This window comes from Maniola hyperantus, chromosome 13 (assembly GCF_902806685.2).
Source record: "Maniola hyperantus chromosome 13, iAphHyp1.2, whole genome shotgun sequence".
NCBI classification, from domain to species: domain Eukaryota; kingdom Metazoa; phylum Arthropoda; class Insecta; order Lepidoptera; family Nymphalidae; genus Maniola; species Maniola hyperantus.
Window position 1 is genome coordinate 10799047 of NC_048548.1, and position 26844 is coordinate 10825890.

At 36.6% G+C, this 26844-nt stretch overlaps 1 protein-coding gene across 4 annotated transcripts in view; it reads right to left on the reverse strand.

Moving 5' to 3' along the window:
- LOC117987889 (uncharacterized) overlaps positions 1-26844 on the reverse strand; it is a 133945-nt gene that overhangs the window by 55176 nt on the left and 51925 nt on the right. The window contains exon 1 of one of the 4 annotated variants that reach the window (XM_069502584.1): positions 15289-15479. The exons of 1 other annotated variant lie outside the window; for it this stretch is intronic. The gene's annotated coding sequence lies outside the window, so the exon portion shown is untranslated. Of the gene's footprint in view, positions 1-10725; positions 10822-15190; positions 15480-26844 lie in introns of those variants that run through there. 2 more of the 4 variants (XM_069502581.1, XM_069502582.1) reach the window with 2 other exon arrangements.

Genomic DNA, 26844 nt, shown 5'->3' on the forward strand with positions numbered 1-26844 from the left:
TTTTTAACCGACTTACCGACCGACGAAAAAAGGAGGAGGTTCTCAATTCGTCGGAATCTTTTTCCGATAGACTTAAATAAAATACGTTCAGGTTCTTTTTACGAAACTATTGCTTTCAAAAAAACAGGACCAGAGTTCTGTATATTAAGTACCTACGAGTATTTTCTTCATTTGAATTCATTGGATTTACTGAGCCCTCGGGATATTGCCAAAATCGTATTTAAATAGTTGATCACGATACCAGACTGATGTACCTATCTAATGTAATTGTATTAGAGTAAATTCCCATTGGATTTCATTCACTTTAAAAATAAAAGGGCATCGGTTTACAAAATCAAACATTTGTTGTATTCTAAAGTAAATAATGTAATAGTATATTCAAGTACTGAAAATGTTTATTTTAAACTTGCTTTCTATATAATACTAGCTTTTACTCACATGCGTCGCAAAGCGACTCGCACTTTACAATCATAAGATAGTTACGTTGATAGTACTACGTCAGAACCTTCACGCAAGTGTCGCCAACAACTGTACAAAGTTTCAGCTTAGGTTACGAACGAACACACAAACATTACGCTAAAATCCCAGTAGATATAAGTCCCGCAAATTGCTAATGCGTATGGCCGCCTATTTAGTGACGTAAGCACTAGAGTCTAGACTGAAGTTTCGAGCTGATGACGTCATTTCGATGTTAATGAGACATGGTTCCAGCGCAATAAATGGTACCCTAAATAAATTTCTGGGCATTTCCTGGGTGCTCTTTGATCACTTTCTACTGCTTTCTACCTACTTTATGTCACTAGTATAGACTTTCATTTAATTGACTTTTTGCACAGTAATGCGTCCTTAACTCATAAAATACATTGTGTTAGCGAAATTAATTACTAGTTTCGGCAGTTCCCTTCAACTTGAACGCTTTGTACTCGTTTTTATCGTTTGATCTTAACGTTCTTTAACCTTTCGTGAAGGCGCTAGCTTAGCTGAATTCGTGATAAAAGTTAAAATCAATAAAAATGCTTTGTATAGAGCAAAAGTTCTTTCGTCTTCTTTTTCTAATGTTTTCCCGGCTTTGTGTCGTGATCCACTTTCGTGTTATACGTTCATAAGATATTTTTGATCGTCCAAAACTTAAACTTGTTTAACAATAACAAGATAAAGTATAAAACTTAAACCTTATTACCTACTTTTCTACAAAGTACCAATATGGACGACCGTTTTATATATATTTTTAATACAAGTAAGTAAAATTCAGGAGAAAGAGAAGTGGTTTCTAGAATAGAAATAGCAATAGAAATAGTTTGTATTCAAATAAACTTTTACAAGTGTTTTTGGATCGTCAAATTAATTTACGAGTAGGTACCTACTACCTACTACAGGCTTGGAATGCCCTACCCACCCTACTGCACTTTTAAAAATCGCATCTGCAAAATTCTTTTGCGCGGAAAAGCGACTAAAACCGAATGTACTTACACTAATAAAATACAGGCCCTATTGTTTGATGTTAAGATTTTAATAAACACAAGAACAACAGAGACTCGTGAGTCGTGCTATCTTGCTCATAATTCGCACGTACAAAACATGGCGTTTAGGCAAAAACTATAGCTAGCCAATAGCGAATGACGCGCGCTATTATTAGCTGAGATATTTTCACGGCATTAAAAATTTTCTGCGCAGGTACATCCGCGTAACTTAAAGTTGTAGTAGTGTACCTACCGAGTAGAACCACCGAGAACCTCAATGGTTGATTTTTAGGGTTCCGTACCTCAAAAGGAAAAACGGAAACCTTATAGGACCACTTTGTTGTCTGTCTGTCTGTCGGTCAGCGGAAATTTGGCAGGCAAGTAAGTAGGTCACACAAAAAAAATTAAATTGTGGTCATGAACTAATAATTAGTATTTCAATTTTCGAAGTAAGATAACTAGGTATATCAAGTGGGGTATCATATGAAAAGGTTTTACCTGTGCATTCTAAAACAGATTTTTATTTATTTTTATGCATCATAGTTTTTGAATTATCGTGCAAAATGTCGAAAAAATACGATTGTAGTACGGAGCCCTCGTTGGCCGGTATTTTTCTAATATAGGATGTTTCTGTAAATATTTATATTGAAAGTTTAACAACTAAGTCAATATGATCATTATGTACATAAAAGGCAGTCTAATGAAAGGCCCCTAGATATGAATCGAGGTAAGTATAAGTTTAATGGAATAAATGATCAAACCCGGGAGTCTACGCCGCTCTAAATTAATAACATTACAACCTTCTCAGCTGTTTGTGTTGTGAGACGGGATGTATAGTACGCGACAGGTTGAGATGGCAATCGAGGAAGAAACGCCCCCCACATCCGCACAGGCCCCGCGCTAATCCGGTGCGGGTGAGCGCGTGTGACGTGTGGATGTGTGGAGCGTCCCCCCACCTCATACCGCGATTGCCATCTCGACCTGTCGCATACTATAGTCACTTGAATTTACAAGACTTCAAAGACGTATTGTTGCGCCTGCAGTGCACTTATTTTATTGGGGTTCCGTACCCGAAGGGTGCCAGCAGTACCTTATTACTAAGACTCCGTCTGTTTGTCTGTCAGCAGCCTGTATCTCGTGAAGATTGTGATTTTTCTACTTTATATGCCAAAACTCTGCTTTTACATTTTTAATATGAAAAGTTACACTAGTTACACACAGTTTGCTACGTCGTATAAGTCGTAGAGTACTACGTCGTAGCAGTGGTTGACAGAAAAGATTAATATAGAAAGAAAACAGTTCGTAGAAAAAGCTATTCCACTAATCTTACTTACTAAAGCACACGAACATTTTAATAGAAATTAGTGTTCATTTATAAAACATGTGTTATTTTAATTTCCGCATGGAAACTGCACAAAAACCGACTCCCCGCTAAGCTTTTGTGCTATTAATTGCCTTGAATGCATTTGTGCTATTAAACACAGTCGCATTATTAAATTTCAAAAAAGCTCAACTGCCATTTACGTTGCCGTCCACTTTTATAACGGCGCGGCGCTTGCTGCGTCACTTGCTCCATACAAACGTAGTTTCATTCTCATTTCAATATTAAGCAATCAAAACTCAATAAAATTTTGTAGACACGTTGTAAGCGAGGATTTTTGCATACTATGCTTACCTACTATTGACATCTGACTTTTGCAAGTTTTATTTCTATTTAGTTGAAGTATATGAGTAACTAGCTTATGCTCGCGACTTCGTCAGCGTGGACCACACAAATTTCAATCCACTATTTCTCCACCTTAGGGGTTGAATTTTCAAAAATCCTTTCTTAGCGGATGCCTACGTCATAATAGCAGATAGCTATTATGTATCCATGCCAAATTTCAACCCGATCCGTCCAGTAGTTTGAGCTGTGCGTTGATAGATCAGTCAGTCAGTCACCTTTTCCTTTTATATATTTAGAAGAAGAAATATAGGACGGCGCGAACTCCACAGTATGAACACACTCGCAGTTAGGTATATCCCATCATCATCATCATTTAAATTCATCACCAGCCAAAGGGTTTTGACCATAATCCACCACGCTGGCCCAGTGCGGATCGACAGACTTCAATCTTATGAGAACATAATGAACAACACTCAGGCATACAGGTTTCGTCAGGATGATTTTTGTCCAACTGATGTAATATTAAACTATTAAAATTTAAAAGTGGGCTTAGTTATATAGAAACATTAATAGTGGGTCGCCGCACTCCGTTGCTATTCAATATCTGTATGAAAGTTCAGAATAATCTCGAGCAGAGTCTTTTGAAACTGTTTATTTCTTCGATTTAAAAATGCAACGATACTTTTATACTTAAATAATGATTTCCGAGGGCCTTTTCTCCGAAGCGGTGCAGTCCACAAACGTGCGCCCTTTTCAACCAACCGTCTTTAAAATAAAACCGGCCAAGTGCGAGTCGGACGAAGGGTCCGTACCATCGTACAAGATATATCACTAAGTATTTTTTTTTATTTGCATGGCGGTCGTTTTAAAATTCTTGAACATCTTGGGTTTTGCATTATTTGTTGTTATAGCAGCATTAGAAATAAAGACTATGACAACTCTCTACGTAATCTTATAAGTAATAGAGTTGAGATCCTTCGGGTACGGAACACTCAAAAAGAAATAAGTTATCAAGGATTTAATTTAAGGAATGTGCAGACGCTACTGAAGAGATATTAATAACGCATTAGCAGAAATAAGTCAATAATCGTCAACAACAATGATATTTAATTACTACCCCTATTATAAATGCGAAAGTGTGTCTGTCCGTCTGTCCTTTAACTAGCTTTTCACGGCCCATCCACTGAACTGATTTTGATGAATGATTTTAAACTACCGTGAGTGATTTCCATTCTAAATAATATCTGTCCCGGCTTTACTCACGTGTTTAGTCGACGTTAGCCCGACTAGTTACTCCCTTGAAAAAGGACCCCGTATGGGTTCGAAACTAGTCGGGCTAACGTCGACTAAACACGTGAGTAAAGCCGGGACAGATATTATTTAGAATGGATATCTATTACCGTTTTTTCACATATGTTTCTGATAAGTAAGTTTTTAATAAATTAAAACAAATTTTCCGATAGCAACACTCTTACCAAATACATACTGAAAAATTTGCCAGGTCAAAGAGAGAAACAATATTTCAATTTACGGCTACGAGGCCGTGGCTTCAAGCACGTCCCGTGTCTCTCGAGGGGCGAGCCGCAGTAAGAGTTCATCAAACATAGGGACCGGAAAATTTGCAAAACTTCTTTTCAACTCAGAGTGAGAGCTCATCATATTTCTATGCACTTTTTCAATGCTCGTTTTAACTTGAAATGGAAACTGAATTATGTCAGATAGATTACTTGTATCGCGCAAAATATACTTAACTAGTTTATTCCCGTGACTTCGGCCGCGTGGAACAAATTTTAAATCCCTATTCTACTCCCTTTAGGGAGTGAATTTTTAAAAATCCTTTCTTAGCGGACGTCTACAGTATAACCGCAATCTGCATGCCAAATTTCAGCCCGATCCGTCCAGTTTGAGCTGTGCGTTGATAGATTAGTCAGTCTCCTTTTCCTTATATATGTATAAATTAATTATTGTTTGACTAGCTGATGCCCGCAAATTCATCCAGGTGGATTTTCCAGGTATATTTTAAAAAGTAGCCTATGTCAGTCTCCGAGATCTCTGTACTAAACATAAAAATCGGTTAAGGGCCTCTAAAAATCTCATGGGAACTCTTTGATTTTTCGGGATAAAAAGTAGCAATCATTGTTTCACTATAGGTACCCATGCACAAAATCACGTCGACCGCTGCTCCGTTGTGACGTGTTTGAAGGGCAAACCAACAAACAAACACACTTTCGCATTTATAATACTGACAGTGATAACTAATATTAATATTAATACTTATTATGTAAGTATTATAAGAAATAAGCATACAAATATAAGTATTAGCTAGTATTATTAAGTAATAGGTTCACAAAACTATGTCTGGCTTATATTTTACTATAACAGTGGGGACCGATAGATACTTTGGCACTCAGTCAAAACCAAACGAATTTTTAAATGCCTCAATTTAAACTCTATTCTGACAATATTATACGTTAAATAAAAGATTTCTCGCAAGCGACGATGAACACTTCATTACACTTGGCAAATAAAATTTAAAATTGCAAAATGGCAGATATAAATTTAAATCTGAACACCTAACGACTTTACGTTATAGCATGAGAGCGGGTTGTTTGAACTGATGCATAAATTACCAGATACTATCATCACTACCTTGTTTTAAATGTTACATGATTTAATATAAACGTTTTAAAAATATAATAATATTAACCGTGTTTTCCTCGACTGTGTGAATTAAGGCTCGTCAGACAGGGAGGTGTCAGTCGTGCCTGATAGTCTTTGTATCACATCACTACCCCTATCATATAATAAATGCGAAAATGTGTTTGTTTGTTGGTTTATTGGTTTGTTGTTTTGTCCTTCAATTACGTTGCAACGGAGCAATTGATCGATGTGATTTTTTTCATGGGGTATAGTTTAAGACCTGGAGAGTGACATAGGCTACGTTTTATCCCGGGAAATTAGAGAGTTTCCACGGGATTTTTAAAAACCTAATTCCACGTGGATGAAGTCGCGGGCATCATCTAGTTAATATTATAAAGGCGAAACTTTGTGTGTGTGCGTGTGTGTGTGTATGTGTGTGTGTGCGTGTGTGCATGTGTGCGTGTGTGGGTGGGTATGTGTTTGTTAGTCTTTCACGCCAAAAGCTACTAGATGGATTTGGCTGAAATTTGGAATAGAGATAGATTAATGTTCTTAATTATCACACAAGCTACTTGTATCCCGGACAATCAAAAAGTTCTCACGGGATTTTGAACTACCTAAATCCACGTGAAAGAAGTCGCGGGCAGCAAGTAAGGTAATACAAGGAAAGGAAGCTCCGGGAAGCCCTCGGCAACCTAATTGGTCTACTAGGCTTCTGGAGCTAGCTTAGGTGGATAGAGCGACTACTGTGGTAGGGAGAAGTTATACATATTTACATGCTCCACAGATGGAAACAATTAAGTATAGAAACCATAAGGAAGAAAGAGGAATAATATTTACAAAACAAAAATATAATATTATAGCAGTGCTAGAGAGAATGACTAAAAATAGCTCTGCCGTCTCTCAAACAATTTCTCAACATTCCAAACTTTCAAATACTTATGCCACAGCTTATGCCGTTTACCACAACTATTAAAAATAGGAGTAAAGTACTTAATACTAAAATAAAACGCGTGGAACTTAAAAATAATACTAAACGGTAAAATATGCAAATGAAAAATTTATTTATGAACATTCCAGGGGCAAAAACGTTTAATTGCTGGATTCCTTGCCGGAGCAAAAAGCAAGTGCTTTTTTGTATACAGGGTGAATAAATTTTTTATTCAGTCACTAGAATCGTATACACTAAAGTAATCGTATACACTAAAGTCATGAGTGCTCTACATACAGGTTATCGACCGACCAAATGAATGAAAAATTTAATACTTTTCATAAGGTGATTGAAATTTCAAATGCTCACGAATAAAATTTTAAACATCTAACAGTCTTATCCATAATCATTATTTAGCGGGTGAGTAGGTATTATGGTAGGATATCTTCATAACATACAAGTTTCATAAAATCAGCTGTATATTTTCTTTTTCAAAAAGCAAGCGTCTAGTTCTCTTCTTATCTCTAAAATGTATAAAACGAATTCGCAATCCGTGTTTATTTCAATGCAGCTTTCATTATCAGTTTTGAGATTTCACGTAAAAAATAATATTGTGTTAAGCTAAGCACATTTAAAATAAGCCAGTGATCTCTATAATATACGTATAGGTATGAAATTGTTTTACAGCGCAGTTACGTCTAAAATTAAAGAAAGTGTGTCAGATGCCACAGAACTTATAATAGTCCTAACAATGCCATCCCTACCCCTATTATAAATGCGAAAGTGTGTTTGTTTGTTGGTTTGTCCTTCAATTACGTCGCAACGGAGCAACGGGATTTTTTGTATGGGTATAGTTTAAGACCTGGAGCATGACATAGGCTACTTTTTATCCCGGAAAAACAAAGGGTTCCCACTGGATTTTTAAAACCTAAATCCACGCGTACAAAGTCGCAGGCATCAGCTAGTAATTTTATAACGAAAAGTTATGCATTTATGATCAGAATAGTAAAGCGAAGATAAAAAATGCCACCTGTAGATTGAACATAAATAAACATCAATATCCATAAAACAAACAAATGTCGTGTTTATTGTATCTGTGATTGCCCCACAAGCACGAGTGAATAAGTGTGATGTCTTTTTAATAACAGTTTTTATTCGACAGCAAGCATTACCAATTTTGTAGTTCAAAGTTGAAGGTAATGATTTTTCGTTACCTTTGGATTAGTTAAGGAATCAATACTTTTGTTTTTTAAGCAATGCAAAGTCTTAGACTGGATGCCTGTCAAAAACCAGTCATTGTAGAAGATATAGCACGATGTCCTTTTTTTAATTTGTACGGCGGCCATTTTGAAATCAAAAATATAAAATATATTAAACAGGCAATATAAATAGGATAGGCAATATAAATCTGTGAAAATTTTAACTCTCTACATAACGATTTATGAGTAATAGGGCTTAGTAATAGGGACACATTGGCACCCTTCGAGTGCGGAACCCTAAAAATTAAAAAGTCTACTTCTTTATAAAACGCTAACCTCCTGTATATGGTACTTATAAGTTATTTTCACCCGCTTTTCTTTCAGTTACAGTACAGTACAGTAACAATTTGTCGCGTAATTTCATTTTCACTAAAGTTGTTGTACCTACTATTTTTTAAGGACGTATTTAGTCCTCAGTTTTCACCTTTTTTACAAGTATATAGTTTAATAATCCACAAAATACTAGAATATCTGTCTAATAGAATACCTGCTTTACTAATAGAATACAGTGTCTAATATAATACCTGCTTACGATTCTTACTTAATGCCTCATAAGCTGTGTAAGCGCTCTGTTATATACCTACTCTAAGGTATCAGCGCTTTTCCGACGCTAATTCCGCAGTCTTTACGACTCCACATTTCTTTAAATTACTATTTCTAAGAACAACAAGTTGTCTATCCTAACCTTTAGCAAATCCTAGATAAGTCAAACAAATTCCCTCGCATTTTTTTTCAACATCCTTCCACGTTATACCTAAGGCTCAAACAATTGCATCGAGCTATGGGAATAATAGAGTATACGGTTACACGAGTAAATCTATTTGCCGGCATTCGCGATGCAGCGCTGTCATCAAACATAGTTGGAAACGGTTAGGGAAAAGAGATTTCTAAACAGAGATTTTTCAAACACACAATTCGTATTTGCCAACTGTTTGTATACCCTGACTTTTACCTTTCGTTCGTTATTATCGCTTGATCTGAGTTAAATGGATTGGATCACACATACTCGGATAGTAGTGTTTTTAAATGTGATGCCTGTCTCTATAATATCAAAGATATCCAACAGGATATTTTACCCTTTTTGAAAGTGTTCTAATTTGATCCTAAAGTTATAATAAACTACCAAAAAATTCACAAAAATTTTATTCGATCGATAAGTGCATTAAAAATTCAATTAACCATTTAAAATTTCGCCGTGAAAACGCTACCCGCCATCTTTTTAGGTTCATGAGCTGCCATGACGTCACACGGTTTGGTAAACAACAGTGTTTTCTTAGTGAAAAACATTACAATTTTAATCCATGTAACGTCACAGTTGGAATTAACATGGCGACTACGGTATCATGTGTTTTGGATATTTGTAGAACAGATAAAAAAATGAAATTAACATTTTTTGATTGCTTTTTACTATCTTGTTTAGACATTTTTAGATTTTTTCTGGCTTGGCGTAAAATAGAGTATTGTTGTATAACGTAGGTAAAAATATCTTGATATAAATTGGGAATAGAGGTTTCTAAACACCCGATTCGTATTATGTATAGGTACCTATGTATACCGGTTCCATCAAAAAGTTTTAAAAGTTCATACGTTTATTTTTAGTTCAATTTTAATAAAGTAAATGGATAGTGTTAAAGTATTGAATACCATTACCGAAAATACAATTTGTGCTCAGTTTGTGCTCTTTATTTGCACATTCGTCATCACCGACGCCAACATTTGCATTTAGTGTCCATTCAGACGACCCACAAGCCCACAACACAACAGATAATAGTGGTAAATCGCAGTGGTCGTGAATAAAAGGTATCGCGGCAGCTGCATAAATTCGTGTTTTCTAGTCATGTTGTGGTTGGTTGCTGACGTGCGACTTGCGAGTACCGCGAGTGGTTGCCATGTGACCGCAATGTCGTCGATATTAATCACACGTTCGCCACAGACATTAAACGTCAATCCATACGAGACGACATGTGAATGGCACCATTAATTTTGATTGTCTGGTGACATTTTTGACGTTGTGGTTGTGGCACATCTAAAAGTACCCTTAGCGAAATTTCGTATATACAGTTAAACGTTAAATGTCAACACCCAATCAATTTATACGTCAACATGAAAGATATTGAAAAACTTTTACCTGGTATTGAACGTGAGCCGACCTGGTTTCGATTTTTGTGGAAAAAATCTCATCTATTCAAGTTAGGAAAATAAAAAATTACCCACCGAACTATTTCAATAGCTCAACGGAAGTTGTGAGATTGCAACAATAGCAACTGTTGGGTTTATTTAATACTAGATAATGCCCCCGACTTCGTCCGCGTGGATCTAGGTCTAGATCTAGGCAAACTATTTATTTTTCCGGTTTAAAAAATAGCCTATATCCGTCTCTCGAATAGAAGCTAACTCTGTGCCAAATAGATGATGTCTGCAACTTCATCTAGGTGTATTAAGGTTTTTAACAATCCCGTGGATATTCTTAAATTTTCCGGGACAAAAGGTCCTCCAAAAAGCCTATGTCCGTCCCTGGAATGCAAGCTATGATTGTACCAGCTTTCGTCAAAATCGGTTAAACGTATTTATTTATTGAAAAGCTACCAGACAGACAGATACACTTTCGCATTTATAATATTAGTATAGAAGTATAAATTCTTGTTACAACTGATTTCAGGAAATATTAATTTAGGTATAGCTTTTACTTTTCCTAAAAATAACTTCTTAACTATAACATACATTTTCTTTGAGCTATCGATAGAAGAAGAAGGTTTGTAATGTACTTACATGAAAATCCAAAAAATGTATCCAAAACACGTCATAGTAATCACAAGTGAAACCACTCACTCCACCACACAAAACCAGTTAAAAAATTGACGTTTCTAACTTCATAATATTACAATTAATGAGTACAGGTGCCTACCTAGGTATACATATTTTAAAATCACGTAAAAAAAATTCAATTAAGGTATTCCTAACCACAGCAGTATAATATAAAGTTTTCCTCTGGAATATGTGCTTACAGTGAGCGGCAGAAAGTAATGTATATCGGCCTTTAGAATGACATTTCGGCTTTGTAGAGCGTTGTCTCTGTCAGTCATACTTATATGTCATTTTGTCGGTCTCAACGACAGGGACAATGCTCTACAAATCTGCTATCTCCATCTTAAGGTCGATCTATATTACTTTCTGCCGCGTACTGTTGTTCGCGTAATGTTCGTTAACTATAAATTCTATTAGGACGTCATAAAAAGAAGTAAAATGATTTACGCCAATATGCAAATTGATGCAGATCGTAACTCCTTTCACAAAACAATATAATTTCACTAAGAATCCCATAAAATATTATATAGCTAAACGATTAAAACCAATTAGTAATAAGCTGAAGTTTGCATGAAAAATGTAATAATTGTTAACAAAACCATACAAATAACGAAATGTAGGTCTCCGCTCCGTACATGTTACCTTTGTATTTGACCGGTAGAATGGCTAATCGATCCTAATACAATCTTCGTAGCGCCTACGGCCTACCCCTTAGCGTATTGTATGGGTACAGTCGATGTGAACTGACGCGAAGCTAAAACGATTTGACGAACCCTCTGACATCTATTTTCAGAATCCTTTCTACTAGCAATTAAAGGCAAATTATCAGCCAAAATATGTAGGTCTTCGTACATGTTACCTTTGTATCTGACCGGTAGAGTAGCTAATCAATCCTAAAGCTTATTTCACACTACGGGATATAATTACGGGATATTATAGTCCGGTTAAAAGAGACTAAAGAGGCTAAAATTTAGTACGAATGTTGGGAACATCAATATAAATAGATGGGGACTTTTCACAATTCATTTTTAAATTGGTGTTCCCAACATTCGTACAAATTTTTAGCCCTATGTGAATTATTGTAACCTTGAATGTCTTTTTACACCGGACTATAATATAATTAATATCCCGTAGTGTGAAATAAACTTAAAAGTATAATCTTCGTAGCGCCTTCAGCCTACCTGAAATATTGCAAAATTTTGCGACTTTTTGAAGCTTTTTATTTATAAATTTTAAATAACTATAAGGACACTATCCTATTAGGATACCAGTGGTGGCCTTGATGGAAAAAATCCGAAAACTGCTCGTAATATCTAGATATTAATTAGTCTTAATGGAACGGCAATCGATTATTGTGTAGAATACTGACCTTATAGAATTTGGGTCAGTTAGTAATTTCGAATGACCTAAGCAATGTGAACCCCTAAATGTAATTTTTTTGAGACCCACTTTAGGTAAACATTGAAAAAATATAAAAATGGAGATATCTTAACCATTGTCTTTTACACAATAGGCACTTTTTGTAGAGCGTACTTTATATTTCGCAACCTTAATAAGTAAATATGCCTCTATACAATAGCTTCATAATATGACGAACTTCATATTTTAAACTTCAATATTCTCACTCGAAATCTTTATAAACTTCAAACTTTGTAGAGTTTCTTTATTTAGAAATACTTTTTTAATAATAAAGTACTGAGCTGCGTAATGCCTTATTAAAGTAGAAAATTTTCGAAAGAAAATTTTGTTTGGTAAATAAACATAGCTCGAATGAAATTCCGGTCAAGTGCGGGTACTCACACAAGCAAAGTTCAAGTAATTTTTAATAATTATTATTTCATCATGATCAACCCATCGCCGGCTCACCAGAGCACGGGCCTCCTCTCAGAGTGAGAAGGGTTTTGGCCATAGTCTACCACGCTGGCCATGTGCGGATTGGTAGACTTCACACACCTTTGAGAACATTATGGAGAACTCTCAGGCATGCAGGTTTCCTCACGATGATTTCCTTCACCGTTAAGGCGAGTGATATTTTTTAATTTCCTAAAACGCACACAACTCCGAAAAGCTAGAGGTGCGTCCTAACCACTAGGCTATCACAGCTTAATTATTATTTCATAATATTAAATTATAGATAATCAAACTATTCACTCTGATATTTAAAATTCAATAATATATGTATAAATACTTTCCTTGTAATTGTGGGATGATTTAATTAATAGCTGCCCGCAACTTTATCCGATTGGATTTGGATTTTCAAAAATCCCAAGGGAACTCTAGGATAGCCTAAGTATATTCGTATACGGGATGCACCGGGATGCAAGCTATTTCTGTGCCACAAAGATGCCCTCGACTTCGTCCGCGTGGAGTTAGATTTTTAAAAATCCCATGGGAGCTCTTTCTGATTTTTCGGGACAAAAAGTACCTAGTCTATGTCCATCCCCGAGATGCAAGCTATCTCTTTCTGTACCAAACGTAATAGATTAATTAATGGAAGCTACGAATAAGTATATAGGTATAACAAATAGACAGACACACTTTTGCATTTATAATATGGATGTTTAGCAATGTGAATATTAGGTTTGTTTTTTTAATTAAAAAAATAATGTACTGAAAATAAAAACAAAGTTACTTATCATCACAAAGTTTCATTAACTTCTTAAATTAATTTAATACTCAGGTAGATCAAGATAAATCAGTATATTTTTATTTTCATACGAAATTCACGAAAAAGTTTAAAAGCTTTCGTTTGAACCGACAAATTGTTTGTGTCCATAGATTGATTTACTCTTGCTAACGAGCCTGCAATACGAGGCAAATGAATTATTGACACTATGGCACTGAAGCAGTATTATATCTACCTATTAGGCTGAAATCTATCTATGTATATAAAAGGGGAAAATGACTGACTGATATATCAACGCACGGGCTGAAATTTGTCGTGCAGTTAGCTATTATGACGTAGACATCTGCTAAGGAAGGATTTTTGAAAATAAACCCCTAAGGGGGTAAAATAGGGGTTTGAAATTAGTGTAGTCCATGCGGACCAAGTCGCGGTAATAAGCTATTTACATTATCTCTATATATAAAAATTAATCGCTGAATGTGTTGCTGATCCCAAATTTCGAGAACAGCTGAACCGATTTCGCTAATTCTTTTTTTAAATTATTCCTTGAAGTACGAGGATGGTTCTTACGGAGAGAAAAATTTAAAAAATTGCCCGAAAAAGAATCGACTGTTAGGCGGTACGAAGTTCGCCGGGTCAGCTAGTAAGTAATATTTATTTTGATACCATATCGTTTTACTATGTTGATACAATTGTTTTTAGTTTTTAGTTTCTTTGTTTTGTCTTGGTTATTTCAAGTTTTGTGTGCAATAAAGATTGCTATCTATCTACGGCGTTACCCAGTTTTCATCCATCATAGCGAGAGATTCGTGCATTTAACCCATCACCATTACCACTTTTACCAGAGCAAAGATGAACCAAATTATGAAAATGAATTGATCATAAATAGAGGGTTTGCCGCACATCCCTTGTCACGCCTCCTCTCACATCCCTGGTGTCACAAAGGCAGCCTTATCACTGAATATAGAAATGCCAATTAATAGTTATGCGCATCTTAATTAACTCTAATTTGAATTTACACAAAACTAAAACTAATTTGATATAACCTTTAGGTTAATAATATAGCAATTTTGATCCTACTAAATAGTATTTCGGTAGAGTCAATTTTACTTTATATAGGTAGGTACTAATAGATGTAGTAGTAAAGAATGTTGTTAGTATTTTAACTAACATTTTTGTTTCACATTGCTTTGTTTTTCATAGACATTTTGCCTTACTTTACGATATTTTAATAGGATTAAGTTACTCGTGTTACAAAGTTTTTTAATTTCGATACTATAGCATGCCCTTGCCTAACTCGTGGCACATCACAAAGGTCAAAGTTTAATTAAGTTTATTGCGATTAACTTTATTATCTAGAACTTGTCCGTTTTTCTGTCGTAACCTAAATCTGTCACATAAATAAGTATTACTTCGGATACAAGAAACAATACATTACATCCAATACAGATGTCGAATGACTTCGCTGACAAAACATTATCTATTGCCTTTGCTCTTATAATTAAGTGGTGTATTCGTTTCGAATATATTATAAGTACTGAATACATAGATATTTCTAATTCATCGAGTAACATACTCAAGTCTCTACCATAATATAGCATTAATTATTAAATCAATGCGATGAAAATGAAATAATATGAAAACAATGCTATCGAATGCAACTATTCATTATTAATTTATTTCATTCTGTTGGAAAGGTTAAGTGAGACAGTGCAATTTATAATTCCTCATGTAGGAACTTGGATAGAATTTATGATTAAACAATTTCGTTCGATCGAAAGTTTGCCGCGTCAATGACGTCACCTTTTATTAGAGAAAGTACGAATTTATGTGGTCGGGCGACAAGCGGACCCGTGGACGGGACGGCCGTTGCCAAACCCATAATCTGTTAATTAGCCTACCGATGTAGGATCATTTAAAAAAATGTTAACACTAAGCACTGGTGGTATAGAAACTCTTTTGTTGGTTCTTTTCAAATGGCGCGCGTTTTTAAACTTTTGAATTTGGAAGGTTGCGTTCGGCAACGGGCCACGGCGTGCTGCACTGGGCGGTCGGGCGCGCGCGGGCGCTGTTTGCGCGGTGTGAGCGCCGCGCCGCCTCAGCCTCGACTGCCGGCATGGAAATTCGATTTTTCTGACGTTTCCTCCGCGCCTTGCCTCACGATCGAACTGCACGCCACATGAATAGGCGCCCTCACTGATTTTGCACGCCCGTTTACCGTAATAATTCTGAATATTTATGCCACTTTTGGAGGAAGCCGACAGGGCTCGCTACTGTGGTAGTAAGAGCTGCACGCAATTTGGACTGTTTCGACTTTCGGCCGGTTGTCTTTGACCTTGTCTGCACGCGTATGTCTATACGGACGGACCATCTATCAAAAGTTGGCTTTTTATTTACGTAAATATAACAAAAATTTCCATAATTTCGATACGGAAAATTCTAATTGGGCTCTAGAGAGAGCGTTCCTAAAAAAATTAATGGAATTTCTACGAGGCAGTAACTATGCAAATTAGGCGGCATTCTCTATGCTTTCGTAATGTGAAAATTTTCCAATAAGCCAAGTTGAAACGTATAACGGTAATAAAGAACCCGCAGCAATGATTGCGGACCATACACAGGAAATGGGGATCATTTGCATCACGAACACTTTGCTGTTGCCGAGTGAAAATAAAAATGAGCAGCCAAACTTAGGTATTATTTTCAATCTTCTTTCGAACTTTTTAGGTTGCGTACACAAAGGGTGCCAACGGGACCCCATTACTAAGACTCCGCTGTCCGTCAGTCCGTTTGTCTGTCAGTGGGCTGTATCTCGTTAACTTTAAAAGGTAGAGAGTTGAAATTTTTACAGAATGTGTACCTATTTCTATTGCCGCTGTAACAATAAATAATAAAAATTTCAAAATGACCGTCACGAAAATTTAAAAAAAAATTAAAAGTGTTATCCTCCTAAAGTTTCGGGCTATTGAAGCCTTTAATAGCTATAAATGGACTTAAATATGATTAGGTTCATATACTCTACTCATGTGCTTATATGTAGACAAAAGCGTTGATAGTCTAGTGTTCAAGACGTCGCCTTTCCATTCGGGGGGCCCGGGTCCCGGGCATGCATCTCTAACTTACAGTACGCAGCCGAAAGTAATGTAATGTACATCGACCTTTAGAATGACATTTCGGCTTTGTAGAGCGTTATCTCTGTCACGCATACCTATATGACGTTTTGTCGGACTCGACGACAGAGACAGAGCTCTACAAATCGGCTATCTCCTTCTAAAGGTCGATGTACATTGCTTTCGCCGCGTAGTGTATTAAAGCTATGTGTGTTTTACTTTTAAGCAATGAAATATCACTTGCTAATAACAATGAAGGAGTACTTCGTGAGGAAACCTGCATGCCTGAGATTTCTCCGTAATGTGCTCATTCTCAAACGTTGGGACTTGTGAACTCTGCTAATCCGCTCTTGGCCAACGTATGTCGGTATGTAAATGTCAGCTAGAAGGGTTTAGCCGTCTCATAAGTCGTGGCGAGAAGAAACCGGTGATCGGTTGAGATGAGGTAATTTTCAATGATGACAATTCCCTACGTCAATTTTTAACACATTGCACGGACGTATCCGAAATGAAAAGCTAGTTCTCAAATTTATTATGCTCGCGAAATTCATATTACATTATGTACGATCGCAAACTAAAATTTTGTGTAGCCATAGTTAGAAAACAAGTGCATACAGATCTGATATAGGTCAAAAGCTGTTGAGCTAGTTTGACTCAACCATTGTGGCTAAAGAGCGGGCATCTTTATTATTATCTATTTTTAACGCCAACGCAAAACGCCTGCTGCCGGATGTGTGCTTGTTTGTAGTGTCATAACTCCCATTCGCCCTCTATCCACCCTCCTTTTTCTACAACCACATCGCAAGCCACCGTAAGCAATTTCACCCTCGCCATCTGAGTGAGAGAATAGTGAGTGCACTTGTGCACTATATCTCCCGCGCAGATGGCTAATCTCTGTAGAGACTGGCTGCCGTGCCAAATAATTAGTTACTAATTTCAACAGAATGACAACATACGAACAAGTTAATCTACTAAAAACCTGTCAAAAATACGTAAGGAACGACGCGTGCGACTTATGGCTTTTCTGGCACGGACGGCTTGCCTGTAATATGCATTAAGTATATACAGGGTGTAACCAGAACGCTAGCAAAAACTTAGCGTTGTTGCTATCTAAACACAATCCAATACCAATAACCATTTGCTTCATTTTGTAGTTTGATTGATTTAGTATTTTTCAAATCTGCAATGTATAGCGTTCAAAACTGGGGTCAATGCCCCATCTATGACGTGGCATTGACTCCGAATGGCCTACTTACGCAACGTTCGTTAACCTCTAGCGTCAGTCAGATGTTTTATTTGCAATATATCGTGAACTTTCACACAATATAGGATGTTTTTTTTATTTATTTTTCGCGTTTTTTTGTAATAATGATAATCAGTAATCATCACTACTATCACCTGTCTTCGTTTTTGCTAGCGTTCTTGTTACACTCTGTATATATTAAGTTGAAATCAAGTAAAATTCAGGCTAAATAGACACTAATATCAGGGAAAACAAATAGAAAACTTTTCGTACGAGAAGGCAAGATTAAGTTAAACTTTCAAAATAAGCTCTGAAATAGCTTTTAAAAGAGCTAAAGTTTAAGCGAAATCTGTATTAAAACGGGTGTTAACAAGCTGGTTTCTTGGCACCGCACCATTTTCGATCTAGATTAGCAATTTAAATCTACAAACGGGCGCTAATGTGGGACGCAACTTGCGTTGACACATTGGCCCCGTGTCATATCAGGAAGACAGCATCAAGACCGGGAGCCGCAGCAGAAACAGCTGAAAACGGCAAGCGGCGCAAGTATGCCTCTCTTATAGAGAGTTACATTTTTGTGCCGTTTGCCGTGGAGACCCTGGGGCCATGGAGTCTTAGTGCTAAAAATTTTTTACGAGACATTTCACCGCGATTAATAGCCTCAACTGGTGACAGAAGGGCTGGCTCATTTTTTGCGCAGCGGATCAGCCTGGCTGTCCAGCGCGGAAATGCAGCCAGTATTCTTGGCACCATTCCACGCGTTCATGATTTATATAGTAATTAGATAAGGCTAGCTTTAAGTTTTATTGTATTAAAAAAAAGTAAATTTAAATCTTTTGATGTTATCATTCCGCGAGTAATATTTTGTAAAGAGATAATTTTTGCTTGAAGGTACCTAGATGATGCCCGAGAGTTCGTTAACATTAGATTTAGGTTTTTAAAAATCCCGTGGGAACTCTTTGATTTACCGGGACAAAATGTACCTAGCTTATATGTTAAGTCAAGGTATAAGCTATCGCCATTCCTTTCAGCCAAATCGGTCATGAAGGAATAACAAACATCCTGACATTTTAAAAAAATTCATCTTCTTGGTGTTTTTTTTATGATAAATTTCAAAGTTAGGTTTTTTCAACCGGTTTTATTTGACCTTACATGGGTGCAATTAAACTGAAATTCTACTATAATCCATCCAAACTAATATTATAAATGTGAAAATGAAAACCTAAATCCACGCGGACGAAGTCGCGGACATCATCTAGTTAATATTATAAATGCGAAAGTGTTTGTTTCACAAGCAACGGATCAACGTAGTTTTTGGCATTGATATAGTTAAAAACCTGAAGAGTGACATTATAGACTACTTTTTATCCCTAAAATTCAATGAGTTCCCACTAGATTTTTACAGATCTTAATCCACGCGAGCATCATCTAGTACCTAGATCAGTAAATCACCCACTGCTCGGGTTCAATGTTCTTTTGTCAAGTCTAAATAAACAATGAAACTCGCAAAGCTTGGAATATCGACTAACAATTGCAACTCATCGATCCGAAGGCTTTATTGAGCCGCATCATGATATGACCTACATGACCAACCTAGGTAGCTATTTCATAAAATGCAATGGTTTGCACGTAATGATATAGTAGGGTAACGGTATGCTTGAGCTCCGTATTGCCATGGGAAAATAAGCAATGCCTACTTAGCGGCCTTTTTGAAAAGCTCTTCAGTCCATGCACCATATTATTCAGTCAATGCGACAACATTTTTTACCCGACTACTACGGCAAAACCAAAAGGAAGGGTTATTCTTGTATTAATATTCTATAGTATTTTTCAATAGTATTCTATTCATCAACCTTTGTTCAGCAGTAGACGTCTATCAGTTGATGATGATCATCCGCTGCTGGACATAGGTCTCTTGTACGGACTTCCACACGCCACGGTTTTGCGCCATTTGAATCCAGCGGTTCCCTGCGACTCGTCTGATGTCGTCCGTCCATCTAGTGGGGGATCTTCCAACGCTGCGTCTTCCGGTGCGAGGTCGCCATTCCAGCACCTTGGAACCCCAACGTCTATCGGTTTTCCGACCTATGTGCCCTGTTAGAGATTTTTTCTATTAATACTAAAAAATAATATGTTTGTTTATTCGTTATATTATTAAATAAAAATTGTCACAATTCAATACGGAGGGTGATTTTACTGGGTATTTCTAGTACTCTATAGTTGTTTTCGGGAGAATGCCTTAGTTTAAAAAAATGACTATAACAGCTTCTCTTTTATGAGGTGACATATAACTGGCGACCGGAAAAATAACTTGCAGGTGACACGTTTAAAAAGTTATTCGCAGTGAAAAGTTGTGACTCCATATATTTTTTAAATATTTTGCGAAATACATCTGTTTCACGTAAATAGATGCCATTACGGAATGTATAAAAAATATCAAAACAGAATAAAAGTGCACTATTAAGTTGCACTTTGAGGCTGCGATGCATATCTCCGAGCCGCCAGCATCTCGGGCCTCTGGCAGCCTTCCAAACATCATGTACGACAACACTACACTGTCGTCATGTCGTCATTGATAGTTGCTCGACGACAAAAACGGTTGCTCGCATTTTCGACGCAACAAAACGACTCTGATCTGTCGTACGACAATGCAACATATCTACATCGGATTGTCGTCATTCGTCAAGATATCCTCAAACTGCTGAGCTAAACGACTTTGATTAATTGTCGTACGACAATGCATCATATCCACATACCTACTTTAGGAGTATTATAGTCAATCGTCAAGATGAACCTATATCTCGGGTATTTTATCTAGGTAAGTGTAAGTTTTGTATAATAAGAATTTTGTAGTTTTTATTCCATTTACCAGACAAAATAGGCCTTCGTTGGACTTCAGTTATTCATCATTCACTCACCGCTGGCCCATTATTGAGCACAGATCTCCTCTGAGAATGAGAAAGCTTTACGCCATAGTCCGCCACGTTGGTCCAGTACAGATTGGCAGACATAATACACCATTGAGAACATTATATAGAACTCTCAGGCATGCACGTTTCCTCACGACGTTTTCCTTCACGTTAAAGCAAGTGATATTTAATTTCTTAAAACGCACATAACTCGGGAAGTTAGAGGTGCGTGCCCGGAATCGAATCCCCAACTTCCCGAATAGGAAGCCAACCTACATTTGATTTGTTTCTGTAAAATTAAAAATGCAATAACGCAGCCGGTAGACAAAGCCTCAGTACACTCTACTCCTTTATTGAGAGCTACAAATTGACGACTGTCACAAACAAACTCGAAAAAAGTGCACTGGTTTTTTGGGAGTGGGTGCTCGACGTTTTGTAAACAGTAGAACCGTACCGTATGGTCCGTTTTAATTGAATGAAAGGCTGGAAAGCTTTGCCGAATTGTGTTCTTTTGGTAAAAGGATTGTTGACTGTTATTTTATTGTTGCGAATCCATACTTCCATACTTCTCTACATAGTATAAAATAAAGTCGCTTCCCGCGTCTGTATGTATGTATGAATGCGTAGATCTTTTAAACAGAGTTAACTTGCATTTCGGATATTAACATTAGGCAACTTTTTATCCTGGAAATCAAATATAAACCACGATAGCTTAATATTATTTGGCAACAAGGCAATAAAGGTCGACGGGGCGAAATGTAAACTTGACAGCAGATTGACTCGGCTGGCTGCTAACTATCTACCCTGTACACTGTACGAGCATATGAATAGTGAGAGTAGAGAATAGAATACTTACTCAATACATAAAACATACCTACTCTATGTTGCAATAATTATAAAGCTCTCTTTGCTATGACACAACAATAATAAATCTATATACATATACTCATACAAACTAAGAGGACTTCGTCCGCGTGGACTACACAAACTTCAAACCCCTATTTCATTTGAATTTTCAAAAATCCTTTTTTAGCGGACGACTACGTCAAATAGCTATCTGCATGCCAAATTTCAGCCCGATCCGTCCAGTAGTTTGAGCTGTGCGTTGATAGATCAGTCAGTCAGTCACCTTTTACTTTTATATATTTAGAAGATGAGATGTGTCATGAATGATGCTACCTTGAATGTTTTCTGAACAAGCACTAACAATACTTTTTTAGCAAAAAAATATGCAATAGAATTACTAAAATTAAACTTCTACAGCTACCTGTTTCAGGGTGAGATCTATACCTCACTTTGAGTTTGCTCAAACTTAAGTCTGAGTTAAAACGAGACAGATTTATTTGGGAGATCTAACTCTGTCTCGTTTTAACACTGTCTTAAATCTAAGCAAAGTCAGAGTGCGCTCTATAGATCTGCCTATAAGTTTCCCTCGTTTTGAGTTTGGCACCGATCATACAAGTGTAAACTTGTTCAATTCATCCCGGAAATACAAACAGTTCACACGGGATGACCTACATCCCCGCGGATGAGGTCGTGAGCGAAGGCTGGGAAGTTTTCTATAAACACAAACAAAATGTGATGCAATGTTTGTTCATATGGTTATGCTTGCAGTTCGTTAAGTCCATATATCGCGCTAGATCCTACAGGTTTTAATGAGACTCGAAGAAACAAAGAAACTTTCAGAAGTAAACTGGGACTGCCAGTCATTATTAAACCTGTACGCTTTGAACAACGCGTTAAATAGACTCTTATGAAACGGTAAATACCATTTCAGAAAAAATATTAATATCAGAGGTAATATCTGATTGTTGCGATCGCAAGAAATACGATACGTGTGGAAAACCAAAAACTTAACACTGCTTATACTTACACAATATTATAGGTATTACAGGCTTAAACACATTCGAGTTATATACATTTTAACGGACGCTGTAACGCGGGTGAATAGTTACTTCACAACCGATTTCTCCCTTTCTGTCATCAGCAGTTTGACATTCGGAAGAAGAAGGCAAAGTATTGTGTAACTATACAACCGTTATACAACGATATTAGTAAGAGAGGGGGAGGGGGATATATAAACCATGTATAAGGAAAATGTGTATTAATAATTATTATACCTATGACACTAATTTAACTTTTTATTTCGTCAATTCGTACTACCTAAGTGATTACTTCATCATCAATCATTTGTCGTTTGATTTATTATCTTTTTAATTAAATTTCTACCTGACCTGATTCACAGCTGAAGCAATGCTTAATTAATTTTATTTCAATTTTATAATTGCTGTAGAAGTTTAAACTTTACTAGCGCGATGTAGAGCTGCGTACTGTTACGCGACTAAATTATGGTCAGTTACAATTTTTGTTACAACGCCATCTAGCTATGTGAGAAATAGTACAAAACGTAATGCTCGGCAGAATCGAAACATATGGCAGAGTGAACTAGAGTAAGGTAACTCTTTGTTTAATCTTGAATCGACGATATGTCAAATATTAGGCTATGGTCAGGTGACGTAAAATCAAACAAAAATATGGCTACTTTACAGCTACCTGGGTCAAATTTACTAAAGTTTGACGCTTGCCAGTGACGTCGATGCCTCGACGTTTTGTATTATGACGTAGACATCCGCTAAGAAATGATTTTTGAAAATTCAACCCCAAAGGGGGTAAAATAGTGTAGTCCACGCGGACGAAGTCGTGGGCATAAGCTTGTTAATAATAAAGAGTTAAAAGAATTTTTGCGAATATATTATGTTTGTGCACAATAATTTTGTTCTGTCAGTCTGGCGCTTAAAGGCGCGAAAGTGCGCGATACTGTCGCCAGTCGCTATTTTTAACCGACTTCAAAAAAAGGAGGAGGTTCTCAATTCGTCGGAATCTTTTTTTTAAATCTGAATAGAAAACAGCGAAAATGTATTCTGAAGTTTGAATAGATAACGTTCTTTTACTACCAAAGTCCGTGATACACTTTTCTTTTGTCGTTTTGCACTGAAAATTTTATGAAAGAAAAGTATTTAGATACTAGCTGATGCCCGCGACTTCATACGCGTGGATTTAGGTTTTTAAAAATCTCGTGGGAACTCTTTGATTTCTGGAAAAAAAGTAGCCTATGTCTCTCTCCAGTTCTTAAACTATTATACCCATGCAAAAAATCACGTCAATCCGTTGCTCCGTTGCGCTGTGATTGATGGACAAACCAACAAACCAACAAACAAACACACTTTCGCATTTATAATAAGGGTATTGATGATAGGGGTAGTGATCTTTCTTTCATCAGACCGTAGTGAACGAGAGATTTAACAACAATATAGCCAGCTATATTGTTGTTGTATCAAACCAACACTTGGAAGGTTTCATGACAAACCCCGTATTGTGTTACAGTTGCGGATACAGTAAACGGATAGAACTGTACGGAATACAGATCCGTCTGTGCGTAATCCGATACGTAATACGATTAGGTATACGTAATATTGGATGAGCGATAGGTACATTTGCTATGCAGATTTGAAGAATACTTCAATGACGTTGAGATCTAGTATAGAAGGAATCTTAAGATTATATCTTAAGATTGGACAAAAGCTTTTCATTACAAATTCTAGATGACCGCCGCGATTTTATCCGCGTGTTTTTAGATTTTCTTAAATCCCGTCGGAACTCTTTGATTTTCTGGGACCAAAATGAACTTTCTCTCCTCTGAAATGAAATGAAGTCTTTCCTAGAGATGCAAGCTGGCTCTGTACTTTCGTCAAAATTGGTCATACCAGGGCCATGAAAGCTAACAGACAGATAGATAGACAGACAGACACACTTTCGCATTCCTAATATTAATATGTATCAGAAGGTATGGACTAGCTGGGTGACCTGTCCCGGCTTCATTCGTGTGGCATTTTTGAAGACCTTTAGTAGAGGAATATGAAAAATCGCAAATTTTTTGACCTAGTGGTCTGAGCTGTATGTGCTTTGAGTCAGTTAGATATTTTCTCTTTTTGAATTGCATTTAATATTGTAGATAAGTATAATATTATGACCTAATATTGCAACTGGGCACAGGAGAGTATATGGACTGTGGAAATCTTTGCATAGCCTCAAAGAGATGTCCTGTGGACGTCCTTCTAAGGACAACGACAATGAAAATAATATTCATCATCTACATAATCTACATCATCATCATCATGATCAACCCCTTGCCGGCCCACTACTAGTCACGGGTCTCCTCTCAGGTTTTTTTGTAATAGAAATATAAATAGAAAGATGTAGGCTAGTCTACCATGCTGGCCTAGTGTGGATTGGCAAACTTAACAAACCTTTGGGAATATTATGGAGAACTCTCAGGCATGCAGATTTACTCACAATGTTTTCCTTTACATTTAATTGCTTAAAACACACTATACTATATATATAACTGTGAAAACCTATTATTAGCTCCTAGTTATCTAATTCAAGCTGTTGGTTTTCCAAAGAAAATTAAATAAAATAACAATATCCATAAATACTAATAAACATCATCACGTCATAATGCGATGTTCCAAGTCATTAAACATGTAAATGGCAAACGATTATTCACTTGAAAGGTTTTGAGCTGGCGCCTATTGCAGATAATATTATGAGCTAAAGCGATCACAAGTATGCAACTGGGGAGATAATACGGTTACATAAACTATTGGCATATACAGTTCGCTCTACTTCAATGAAGATATGTACTGGTGTAATTAAGCAAGCTCAAGTGATTAAATCAAATCAAAGTTAGTCAGAGAGCGGATTAAAATCTTAAGGTACGTAGACTCAAACTCCAAGTACTTGATCTTATCTACACCAAGGACTTGAAGGATACAAAGGAATACGTAAGTCATTTTAACAAGCAAAAATCTCTTCACTATCACTATAAAAAAGTCGCTTCCCGCTGTCTGTCCATACTCCATATGCATATTCCGACTTATCACGTGTCCAGCCGTAAGATATTTCTATTTTTAGGGTTCCGTATCTAAAAAGGGAAAAAGGAACCCTTATAGAATCATTCTTTGTAAGTCTGTCTGTCTGTCGGTCTGTCTGTGGTGTCTGTCAAGAAATCTATAGGGTACTTCCTGTTGACCTAGAATCATGAAATTTGGCAGGCAGGTAGGTTTTATAGCACACGAAAGGGGAAAAAATCTGAAAACCGTGAATTTGTGGTTACAACACAAAAAAAATATTAAAGTGTGTTCATGACAACAACTACCTACTTACCTAGTATTTTCAACTTTCAAAATAAGATAAATATATCAAGTGGGGTATCATATGAAAGGGCTGTACCTGTACATTTTAACAGGTTTTTATTTATATTTATGGATAATATAATAGTTTTTTGGATTTATCGTGCTAAATGTAGAAAAAATACCACTGTAGTACGGAACCTTCGGTGCGTGAGTCCGACTCGCACTTGACTGGTTTTTAAGTTGAATGATGATGCCCACGACTTAGTTCACGTGGACCTGGGTGGATAAAAAGTAGCTTATATCTGTTTCTGGGATACAAGCTATCTTTTCCCCTACTTATTAGTTCTCGGGACATAAGCTCTCTCTGTCTCTAGTATACCAAATTTCGTCTTTATGTGGGCCATGAAAAGGTAACACACATACATACATTCGAATTTATAATATTACCTATCTATCACAAACCTATTGGTATGAATTCTGCGGTGCTTTCAATATATGAAATTTTATTAAATCGATATTGCAACATCGATTTACATACGAGTACTTGCCCAGTGAGCGCTTCGAGCATTACGAATTCAATCGAGTTACGATCTGCATCAAATTGCATATTGGCGTAAATCGTTTTACTTCTTTTTATGACGTCCTAATAGAACATTATTACAGTACGCAGCAGAAAGTAATATACATCGACCTTTAGAATGAGATAGCGGATTGGTAGAGCATTGTCTCTGTCGTTGAAATCGACAAAACTTCGTATAGTTATGAGTGACAGAAGCAACGCTCTACAAAGCCGATGTATATTACTTTCTGCCGCGTACTGTACAATTAATGACAGACAGCCAGATAAAAAATGCTATTTTGAGCTCTATATGGATTTTCAAAATATAATTTTAATGTTCGGAACTCGTACAGTTACAGTTTTATCCAAAGTAGTTACCTTCCTTCCATACCTACCTTCTGTTTTAAGAAATCAAATATCATTTGCTTTAACGATGAAGGAAAA